Here is a 10,000-nt window from a genome sequence, read left to right as displayed (position 1 = left end):
AAAAAAAATCATACTAACCCTAACTCGACAGCTGTTAATAGTACTGGAATTCAGATAGCAACGCATGAACTTCCTAAAACTTTGAGTCAACAGATACAAGGATATGTGCGCTCCTCCATCAATCATAGTGTTGGCGCGGTGTCCTCGAAACATAGATTTGCACTCAGTTACATTATTAAAATCAGAGGACAGGCAACAGCAGTCAAGAAATCTATCACCTAAAGTTAAGAATCAAACATATAAATTGATTGAGTTTATTCTCCTCACTAGCAAGAATTCAAATCCCTGGTTCTGATATGCCACAGCAGACAAAACTCATTCGTATCCTACTCATTGCGATTAATGAAGTGTCTGTGGAGCATTACAGAACAAACGCGCTGAAGAACAAGGAGCAGCAGGAGAGTGTAGCAAGGTAATAATGTTGCAGAAACAAACGATGGACGAAGTAATGGTGAAAGACGCGAGCACAGGAGAGGGCGCCGAGGGGGACAGTAATATATGACGGAGGAGGAAGTGATGCGAGGCGTGGAGAAGGGAAGGAATGGAGGAGTGTCAAGCTGAATAAGTAGCTTATGATGTGAGAGAGAGAGAGAGAGAGAGAGAGAGAGAGAGAGAGAGAGAGAGAGAGAGAGAGAGAGAGAGAGAGAGAGCACCAAGTTGTGATGTAACATTGCTGTGAAGAAAAGCGTTCCCTGTTATAAAACGAATTGATCTAACAGTAACAAAAATACTGTAGGATGAAACGCATGGCAACAGTTACCCCTGACCTTAAGAATAATGAGTGTACACAAAAATAATGTATACATTTTTCTTATTCGTCTCTGACACTTCATTTTATCTACCATTATCTCCACACATTTTTTTCCACACTGTCATAACAGAAAAGCATGGCGTCATGGTGTTCTCGCGAGTCAGCTGTAGCTTTAGTTAAACACCGCCGAGATCAGTCAAGAAAGCCGTACCTCTGTCACTTCAAGACACTGGTGTGTGCTTTTCAATAATACACGTTCAATTTTACTAAGTTTCAGAGAACATATTTATTTTTTTTCGGGGAAAGGGGAATAACAGAAACAAACTGCTGAGTCAGATTCATATTGTGTTGGAGATTGCGTCAATTTTCCCGCTGGTTTTTTGTCACCAGCCTTTAGAAATACATTAAGACACTTCTATAGGTACAGAACGATAAATCATGCGCCATCCCCCTATACATCACTGCTATGACGATGCCGATTCGAAGCGCAGACAATGTCAACTTTCTTTACATGTAACAGTGAAGACCGTTGCCAAACTCAATCTAATCTTCTGATTTAGTGGACGCTGTGTTTACGATTCTGGTTCATCTCAGATACAAAACGTTTTGTTTATACCACTGCTCATGTTCAACTGTTGTCTTTGCCTGTTGGTTTAGCAAATACACCGTCTAGTACGTGAACCTTGTACAAAAATATTCTACTTCACATTAAGGGAACATATATTGCAAACTGTAGTCGTTTTATTCATTTATTTATTTTCATCTATTTCCTTTATTGGTATGTGTAAAGTCACCTTGTCAAGGACAACCAGAACAAAATAGCACACTAAATAAAAAAACATTGGTTAGGTATTCCGGGCAGTCAGACACTCCACTGGTTTAGTTGGGAGGCAGGCGCTGCACGCGCCTCTTGTTCTGTTAGACAAGGGCTTCGGTGACATCATCGTGTTATGGCAGCCAACAATAACACCCATTACTAGTGATAAAGCGATAATCGTCCTCTCAATAATGGATTTCCTATGATAATGACATCATCCTGTATTTCCAAATACACACACACACACACACACACACACACACACACACACACACACACACACACACACACACACACACACACACACATCCGGTAAGCTCTTACTTCTTTTTGAAATGTAATCATCTGCGTTATGCGGCTCTCCATTGTCTATAAACGATGCATTACCGTGCGTGCGTGAGTTCGTGCGTATCCAAGTGTGTTCCTGTGGGTACACATGCGTTCAACCGTTCTATTCGAAGAAGTATCTGTACCCACATGTGCCGGGTAAATAAAATGACGCTGCAATCCACACACAAGCACACAGACGCGAGTGGCGGTGGCAGCAAACGCAGAGCACATGCAATTCAAATATGACACGTAATAATAGCAGTGTAGAGGCGGCTATTGTTTGGCGAGTGTTAGTGGTGGCCGTTGTGGTTTAAGTGGTGGTGAAAGAGGTAAATAAAGCGATGGCGATGGTGGTGCTTCAAGTAGTAACGTATATGTTGTGGGTACTAGTGGTGGCGGTAGTGATGGTAGTGGGATAGTAGCGATGGTGTTGGTGGTGGTGTTGGTCGCCGCTAAAACTTTAATACCGCCAGATCAACTTGAGTCCAGCTTCGCAACGGCCCGCCGCCTCACTCGGCCAGAAATAATATTTGCATAAGATAATTAAACCCAGCAGAGCGTCTTCCCCAACTAATACCTCCACAATAATAATTATAATATTACTGACGATGATAAAAGTAATAAGGATGAGTAATGGCGGTGTGAGTAGTGGCGGTGGTAACAGCAGTGGTAGTGGTGGTGGTGGTGGTGGTGGTGGTGGTAGTGGTTGTTGGTGTTTTTATTGTTGTTCTACACAAAAGATCATAAACATTAGAGTAAAGAATGACAAAGATGATTTCTCTTTCATAATGTTTGTGATAAGCTACACTATGTTCATCTGAAGATGATGATGTAGTGTACTAGGCCGAAAGTAATTGTAATTTTGGGAATAGGTAATTAAGAACAATTCATAATAATAACCATTCTAACTTAATGAAAACTATTGCCTTCAAAATGAATAAATATAATTATAGAAAAAGTAGATGAATAACTAAAGGTTCAGTGAATAACCAGTACAAAAAATTTAAGAAAAGGTTTTATGATAAAAAATTTTCGTTATAAAAGCCGACATTAAATCCCATTAAATTGGAATTTTTCAGTACAGGTATTTGTCAATGACACGCTTAGCAGAAAAGTCAGCCTTTATCTTAAAACCATGTGCTTGGAGAATGAATGTCAATGTCATACCTGTAGAATATTGCTATTCGTTAAAATGTAGCGTAGTCAAAAGTGTTCACTGAGTCACAAGTCGAACTGTTTGAGGACAGCAGAGACAGTCTGGCACCACCAGTTCTCTCGCACACAAGTACAACCGCAATCTCTCGTCCCGCTCAACACAGGAAAGAAGACAGAGAAAAATGTACTATTGTGGCAAGTGATCAAAGACAATAATTTGGTGAAAGACAGAATGAAATATGAGATCGAACCTGGTGACTGTTTTGTGTGTTGTTGAGATGGCATAGTTTATTTTGTTACATGAATAAGAAAACCGTTACCACTTCACCTAAATAAACTACGAAGAATATTGAAACACAATCTTAATTGATGCTGCTAGCCATGGTAAGATACACCATTATAACACCCCTAGTTAAACGGCCGACAGCAGGAGACAAAATATCAGCAGCAGTTGCAGTAGTCGTAGTTATCATCGTCGTTGAAATAGTAATAGTAGTTGAACCAGTGTCGGTATTATTATTATTATTATTATTATTATTATTATTATTAGTAGTAGTAGTAGTAGTAGTATTAGTAGTAGTAGTAGTAGTAGTAGTAGTAGTAGTAGTAGTAGTAGTAGTAGTAGTAGTAGTAGTACTTAATAATAGTAGTAGTAGGAGTTAGATGAAGCAGAAGTAGCAACAAAAGTATTCAATAACATTTATAAAGCATTTTAATGCATATCTACATCCCAATAGGAAGAAATTACTAAAAATACAATCGAACCATTGTTTTTAAAACGTCTCTCCTTTTTTACAGTATATATACTCACATAAAAATAATTCATAATTGAAAAGTTATCATTAGTTCAACCTTTGATAATTAAACCCGCTTTACCGGACATTAATTTAATTGTTCCCGATAGAGAGAGAGAGAGAGAGAGAGAGAGAGAGAGAGAGAGAGAGAGAGAGAGAGAGAGAGAGAGAGAGAGAGAGAGAGAGAGAGAGAGAGAGAGAGAGAGAGAAAGAGAGAGAGAGCAGTAGCAGTAAATAACATAGACACTGCTCTTTATCCTTATCAGTTCACTAAGAGGAGAGCGTTATCTCATCTCCTTAAGTCAATGACTTACTGACTCACTGACTCACTGAATAACCGGAAGAATTGACTACATTAGTGATGGACGTTATGATTATAAGAATATAGTTGAATTTTATCATTTTATCATACTATCACACTATCATCCTATCACACTGGGAAAACAGTGAGATTCATAATGTCAGTAGTAGTAATAATAATAATAATAATAAGAGGAGGATGAAGAGGAGGAGGAGGAGAACTTGTTATTCCTGTTATACGTTGTTGTTGTTGTTGTTGTTGTTGTTGTTGTTGTTACACTAAAACTAATTCTAATTAGAATAAAAGTATAAAATGAGAAAAAAAAATCAAAGATAAAAAAAAAAAAGACAAATCTATAACGAAATACAAACTAAAAGTATCGATATGGCAGAAAGAAAGAAACTAATAGGAATAAAAAGATGTAAAAAGAAAAGTAAATAAAAGAATACTGCGAAGAAGAAAAGGGAAGGAATGAAGAAAACCTAATAATGAGTGCACCTCCAACACAACAATGTAGTAATGCAAACACTGGGCCGAACACTGCAACGCCAGAAATTATTAATTGCACTAACACTCAACTAACTTGCATTTGACAGGTAAGAGACAATGATGTGTTGTGGTAGTAGTATTAGTAGCAGAAGTAAAAATTATGGTTCTATTATGATTATTATCATTAGTAGTAGTAGTAGTAGTAGTAGTAGTAGTAGTAGTAGTAGTAGTAGTAGTAGTAGTAGTAGTAGTAGTAGTAGTAGTAGTAGAAGTAGAAGTAAAAGTAGTAGAAATAGAAGTTGAAGCAGTAGTAGAGCAGTGTTAGTGGTGGGACTGGTGGTGCCAGTATTGGTAGTGGTAGTAGTAGTGGTAGTGGTGGTGGTAGTAGTGGTGCAGTGGCAGCAGTGGTGCAGCAGTGGTGGCAGCAGGTGCAGTAGCAGTGGCAGTAGCAGGTGGTAGTGGTGGTGAGTGGTTGTGGTAATGGCAGCAGCAGCAGCAGTAGCAGTGGTGGTAGTAGTAGTAGTGGTGGTGGTGGTGGTGGTGGTGGTGGTGGTGGTGGTGGTGGTGGTGGTGGTGGTGGTGGTGGTGGTGGTGGTGGTGGTGGTGGTGGTGGTGGTGGTGGTGGTGGTAGTAGTAGTAGTAGTAGTAGTAGTAGTAGTAGTAGCAATAGTTGCTTTTCTGATAAATATTAAGAGGGAAAGACAGGATGAAGGAAATAAGGCAAAGGTGGATGGGAGGGAGGGAGGAAGGGAGGAGGGAGGGAGGGAGGGAGGGAGGGAGGGAGGAGGAAGGAGGGAGAGAGGAGGGAGGAAAGGAGGGAAGGAAGGAAGAAGGGAAGGAAGGAAGGAAGGAAGGAAGGAAGGAAGGAAGGAGGGAGGGAGGGAAGGAGGGAGGGAGGAAGGAAGGGAGTGAGGGAAAGAGGGAGGGAGGGTAAGAGGGAGAGAGAGAGAGGGAGAGAGGGAGAAAGAGAGGAGAGAAAGAGGGAGGGAAAAAGGGAGAAAGGGTGGGGAGTAGGAAGGAAGAAGAGAAGCAAAGAACGAAAAAACGTACTAAAATATAGAAGTTTGCAAAAAACTAGAGAGAGAGAGAGAGAGAGAGAGAGAGAGAGAGAGAGAGAGATGCAAGCGTGAAATAGCATGAGAAACCGCGACAGCCTGTAAAGGAAAGGACGCGAACGCCACAACAGGAGAACCCGAGCGTGAGAGAGTAATGACAGAGAGAGAGAGAGAGAGAGAGAGAGAGAGAGAGAGAGAGAGAGAGAGAGAGAGAGAGAGAGAGAGATATGCAGACAGTCCAACAAGTAAGACACAATGACAGACACGAAGGTAAACATATCAAGACTAACTGGCTGATTGACTGACTGCCTTGCTGATTGACTGACTCGGTGACTGCCTGGTATGAATATGGAAAGCTACACACACACACACACACACAGCAGCAACAAAAAAGAGCGACAGCAGTAACAATAAAAGCCAACAGGAGAGGAAAAAAGAAGAAAAGGAAAAAAAAGAAATACCAACACGCCAGCACAAGGAAACAAAGGAAATAAAAAGGCAAGTGAAAATAGAGAATAGACAAAAAAAAAAGGCTAGGAAAGGAAAGAAAAAAATGTATGCTAAAGAAAAACTTAGAAAAACACAAAACTTTGATAAAAAGAAAAAGATAGAAAGAAAACCAGACTCCCCGCAGGCGTAAATAAAACACCTGCGCTCCCCTCTCCCCCATAACACTGGTAAAAAAAAATAACATTGGAAAGAAAAGTAGAAAGAATTCCATGATAAAAAAGACGTTCTGGACTTTTACAACCACCACCACCAGCACCACCAGCACCGCCACCACCACCACCACAATGATTAGGAAAATGCGCGTCACCAAGAATTAATTAGCGGCAAACAAAAGGCAGCCAAGGAGGAGGTAAACAGAACGGTGGCTCAGGTGTCCTTAAAGCCCCGAGATGTATTAAGATGTGTGAACCACTTGACACCAGCTGAAAACTTGCAGACCCCTGTGCACGAGGAGGAGGAGGAGGAGGAGGAGGAGGAATGTAAAGTAATAGTTGTAAGCAGCTTATGATGGGTTGTGCGCTAGTATTTTTATGGATATGGCTGCGAACAAGATGAGTGTTGCAAAAGAGACAAAAAGAACAAGATTTTTAAGTATACAATTCAGAATGAAGACAATGAAAAAAGAAATGCGAAGAAAAGATAATATGTAGTACATAGTAGTAAGAGCTTCAGAAGCAGCAGCAACAACAACAGCAACAGCAGCAGCAGCAACAACAACAACAACAACAGCAGCAGCAGCAGCAACAGCAGAAGCAGCCTTTGTGCGGTTGTAACACAACAACAATAATAATAGTCATGATGATGACAACGAAGACGACAATAACAATAACATTAATAAAAACAATAGTAACAATAATGCACAACCGATTATAGTAATTGAATTACTAAAAAAATCTATTACTAAAAAAATAATAACAAGTATAATGTTGATACATAGATATAAACCCACACACACGCGTACACACACATACACAGGTATAGACAGATTATGTACCATGCATTAAAAAAAAAAAAAAACAGAAAGCGGTAAAAAGAACGAACATTTCCCTCGACCTCGCCAGGATTCGAACCTGGAATCTTCTGATCCGTAGTCAGACGCGTTATCCGTTGCGCCACGAGGCCATGTCTATATAATTTATACAGGTACTTTAAACATACATAATTGAGATTCTATTGACTTGAAATAATGTTAATAAGGAAAAGAAGATGTGTAAAAACAACTTTATCAATAAACAAACATAATCCACTCAGAAGTAAAAGATTCAACAATACGTGAACAAGATATCGATCTAGAAATAACCTTTAATTAGAGCAACGCAAGACACTAACGGGAAAGGCACGTAAAAGGGAATAAGTTCCAAAGTGCGGACGTGAGGCCACAACAACGCCAACAGGAGCAGTGTGGGACGCAGCAACAATAATCATAGCGAGTGGCGGGAGCAGCGGCGGGGATGGCAATAACCAGGTGTTAAGGCACCGCCAGCCTACCTGAGACTTTCATTCTAATCACCGCGACTGCTCCCTTACTGTGTGTGTGTGTGTGTGTGTGTGTCTCTCTCTCTCTCTCTCTCTCTCTCTCTCTCTCTCTCTCTCTCTCTCTCTCTCTCTCTCTCTCTCTCTCTCTCTCTCTCGCCGCCAGTCATGATGTGATGATAATTGCTAGGTCTCGAGGTCAGATCAGGTGTCCTTCAGGAAGCTTGGCCTTCATATTGACGCTTCCTTGATGATTCTCACTGTTGTTCCTCACTGGTCATTTTTCAGCTCAGTTGATCGTGTCGAGAATATTCCTTTGTCTTTCCGTGTTTTTTTTCCACATTTCATATATCACTGCCCAGGTTTCTTCGATCAATTCTTCTTTAAATAACAGTCCTCCGATTATGTCCTTATCTTCCTCTATTTTAAGTCTTTCTATTTGCACTATTTTGTTTTTCATTTGCATAAGTTGGGCTCTGTAACAAGAAGTGGGTTAGATTTTATGATTCACTATTATACATGACGCCTATTTTTATTATTTAGCTCAAGGCTGTTGTATAGTCCTTGCCTCATATAACATTTTCTATGCCTTCTATGCTTTTTCATACCACCGAGAGACACCTTTAATCCTCTCAGTAAAAACACGCCACGCCAAGAGACCCGAGGCAGTGTTAGCAGCCAATATTTAACACGCTCGCTGGTCGCTATTTTCAGCTCAACCCAAACATGGAAAACAGAAATGTAGTAGACGGCAACGCTGTGACTATAAACTGTTGAGTATACGAATAGAAACTGGCGAATATACCAAACACATCTCACAGTTAGATGAATGATTGGCTGGTTTTCTGGCTAACTAATAGAGAATAAGTTTTTTTTTTTTTCTCTGACCGATCCCATTGTAGAGGTTCATATAGTGGGGATTGAAACAAGATGCAAGTGATATTAAACAAAAAAAAAGTATATATAAATCGTCTTTGAATAAAATAATATGCTATGAAGTGAAATTCTAAATTTTTCTCAGCATGATTTTAAGTTGTGAATTCCTACTGGCAAATATATAAATGAAGGTTTGGTAAAGAAAACATGGAAAATGGATAGATGAAGGTTTGGAAACATGCACTTGTACGCACGCACGCGCGCGCACACACACACACACACACACACACACACACACACACACACACGCACACACACACACACACACACACACACACACACACACACACACACACACACACACACACACACACACACACACACACACACACACACACACCGCGTAGTGTAGTGGATAGCACGCTGAGCTCACAATCGAGAGAGCCCGTGTTCGAGTCCCGGGAAGCGGCGAGGCAAATGGGCAAGCCTCTTAATGTGTAGCCCCTGTTCACCTAGCAGTAAATAGGTACGGGATGTAACTCGAGGGGCTGTGGAGTGTGTGTTATAGTCTCAGTCCTACCCAAAGATAGTTCTATGAGCTCTGAGCTCGCTCCGTAATGGGAAAGACTGGCTGGATGACCAGCAAGCGAGCGTGGTGAATTACACACACACACACACACACACACACACACACACACACACACACACACACACGGACGCACACACACATTTCAAAGTGGTTTAATTAAACAAAGATAAAACGTCCAATGTTCCTACAGTATATAAAAAGAATGTTCTGAACCACGCAAATTCAAGCAGTTTTCTTATTTTCTCACTCACACAAAGACGCAATTTTCTCGCACTCAAAAAAATTACTTAACGCAAAGATTCGTAATTTTCCCACCAACACGCTAAGACACCTAAATTTCTCACTAACACACAAAGACACGCAATTTCCTCACACACGCAATTTTTTTTCACTTAATCGCAAAGACACGTAAATTTCTCATTCACACACAAACAAACACGAAATTTCCTCACTCTCACGCAAAGACAAGTGATTTCCTCATTCACACTCAAAAATACCAAATTTCCTTACTCGCTTATACATAATTTTCTCACTCACACAGGCACGATTTTCTCACACGCGCTGTCATACAATTTTCTTATCCACACGTAAAGCGACGCAACATATGAAAAATCAGACACAACAAATAATACTTGTACAATTCCTGAAGGCAGATGATAAAGTGTAACATGGTTCAGTCTTATTGCCAGGAATGTTAGAGCTAAAAGGAAAAAAAAAGGAGGAGGAGGAGGAGAAGGAGGAGGAGGAGGAGGAGGAGGAGGAGGAGGAGAGGAAGGACATATGAGGCTGATGCTCGTCGACATGTTACTGATATGTTGACACTCCCTTCTCCTCTTTTCCCTCTGTTTTCTTGCTTTTCC

General features: G+C 40.5%; 1 protein-coding gene, 1 long non-coding RNA gene and 1 other non-coding gene across 6 annotated transcripts in view; 1 reads left to right on the top strand and 2 right to left on the bottom strand.

Annotated features, from left to right (window-relative positions):
- The window catches only part of LOC123520853, a 364,869-nt gene that overhangs the window by 191,330 nt on the left and 163,539 nt on the right, over nt 1–10,000 (top strand). The window lies entirely within an intron of this gene.
- LOC123520854 overlaps nt 1–10,000 on the bottom strand; it is an 84,432-nt gene that overhangs the window by 46,991 nt on the left and 27,441 nt on the right. The gene's annotated exons all lie outside the window — the stretch shown is intronic.
- Trnar-acg lies at nt 7,252–7,324 on the bottom strand. Its single transcript has one exon. It is a non-coding gene; the product is annotated as a tRNA-Arg (tRNA).

The sequence above is a fragment of the Portunus trituberculatus genome, chromosome 47, assembly GCF_017591435.1.
Source record: "Portunus trituberculatus isolate SZX2019 chromosome 47, ASM1759143v1, whole genome shotgun sequence".
Taxonomy (NCBI): Eukaryota; Metazoa; Arthropoda; class Malacostraca; order Decapoda; family Portunidae; genus Portunus; species Portunus trituberculatus.
The sequence above is the reverse complement of the archived record's forward strand: the minus strand, read 5'-3'. Positions and strand labels throughout refer to the sequence as shown.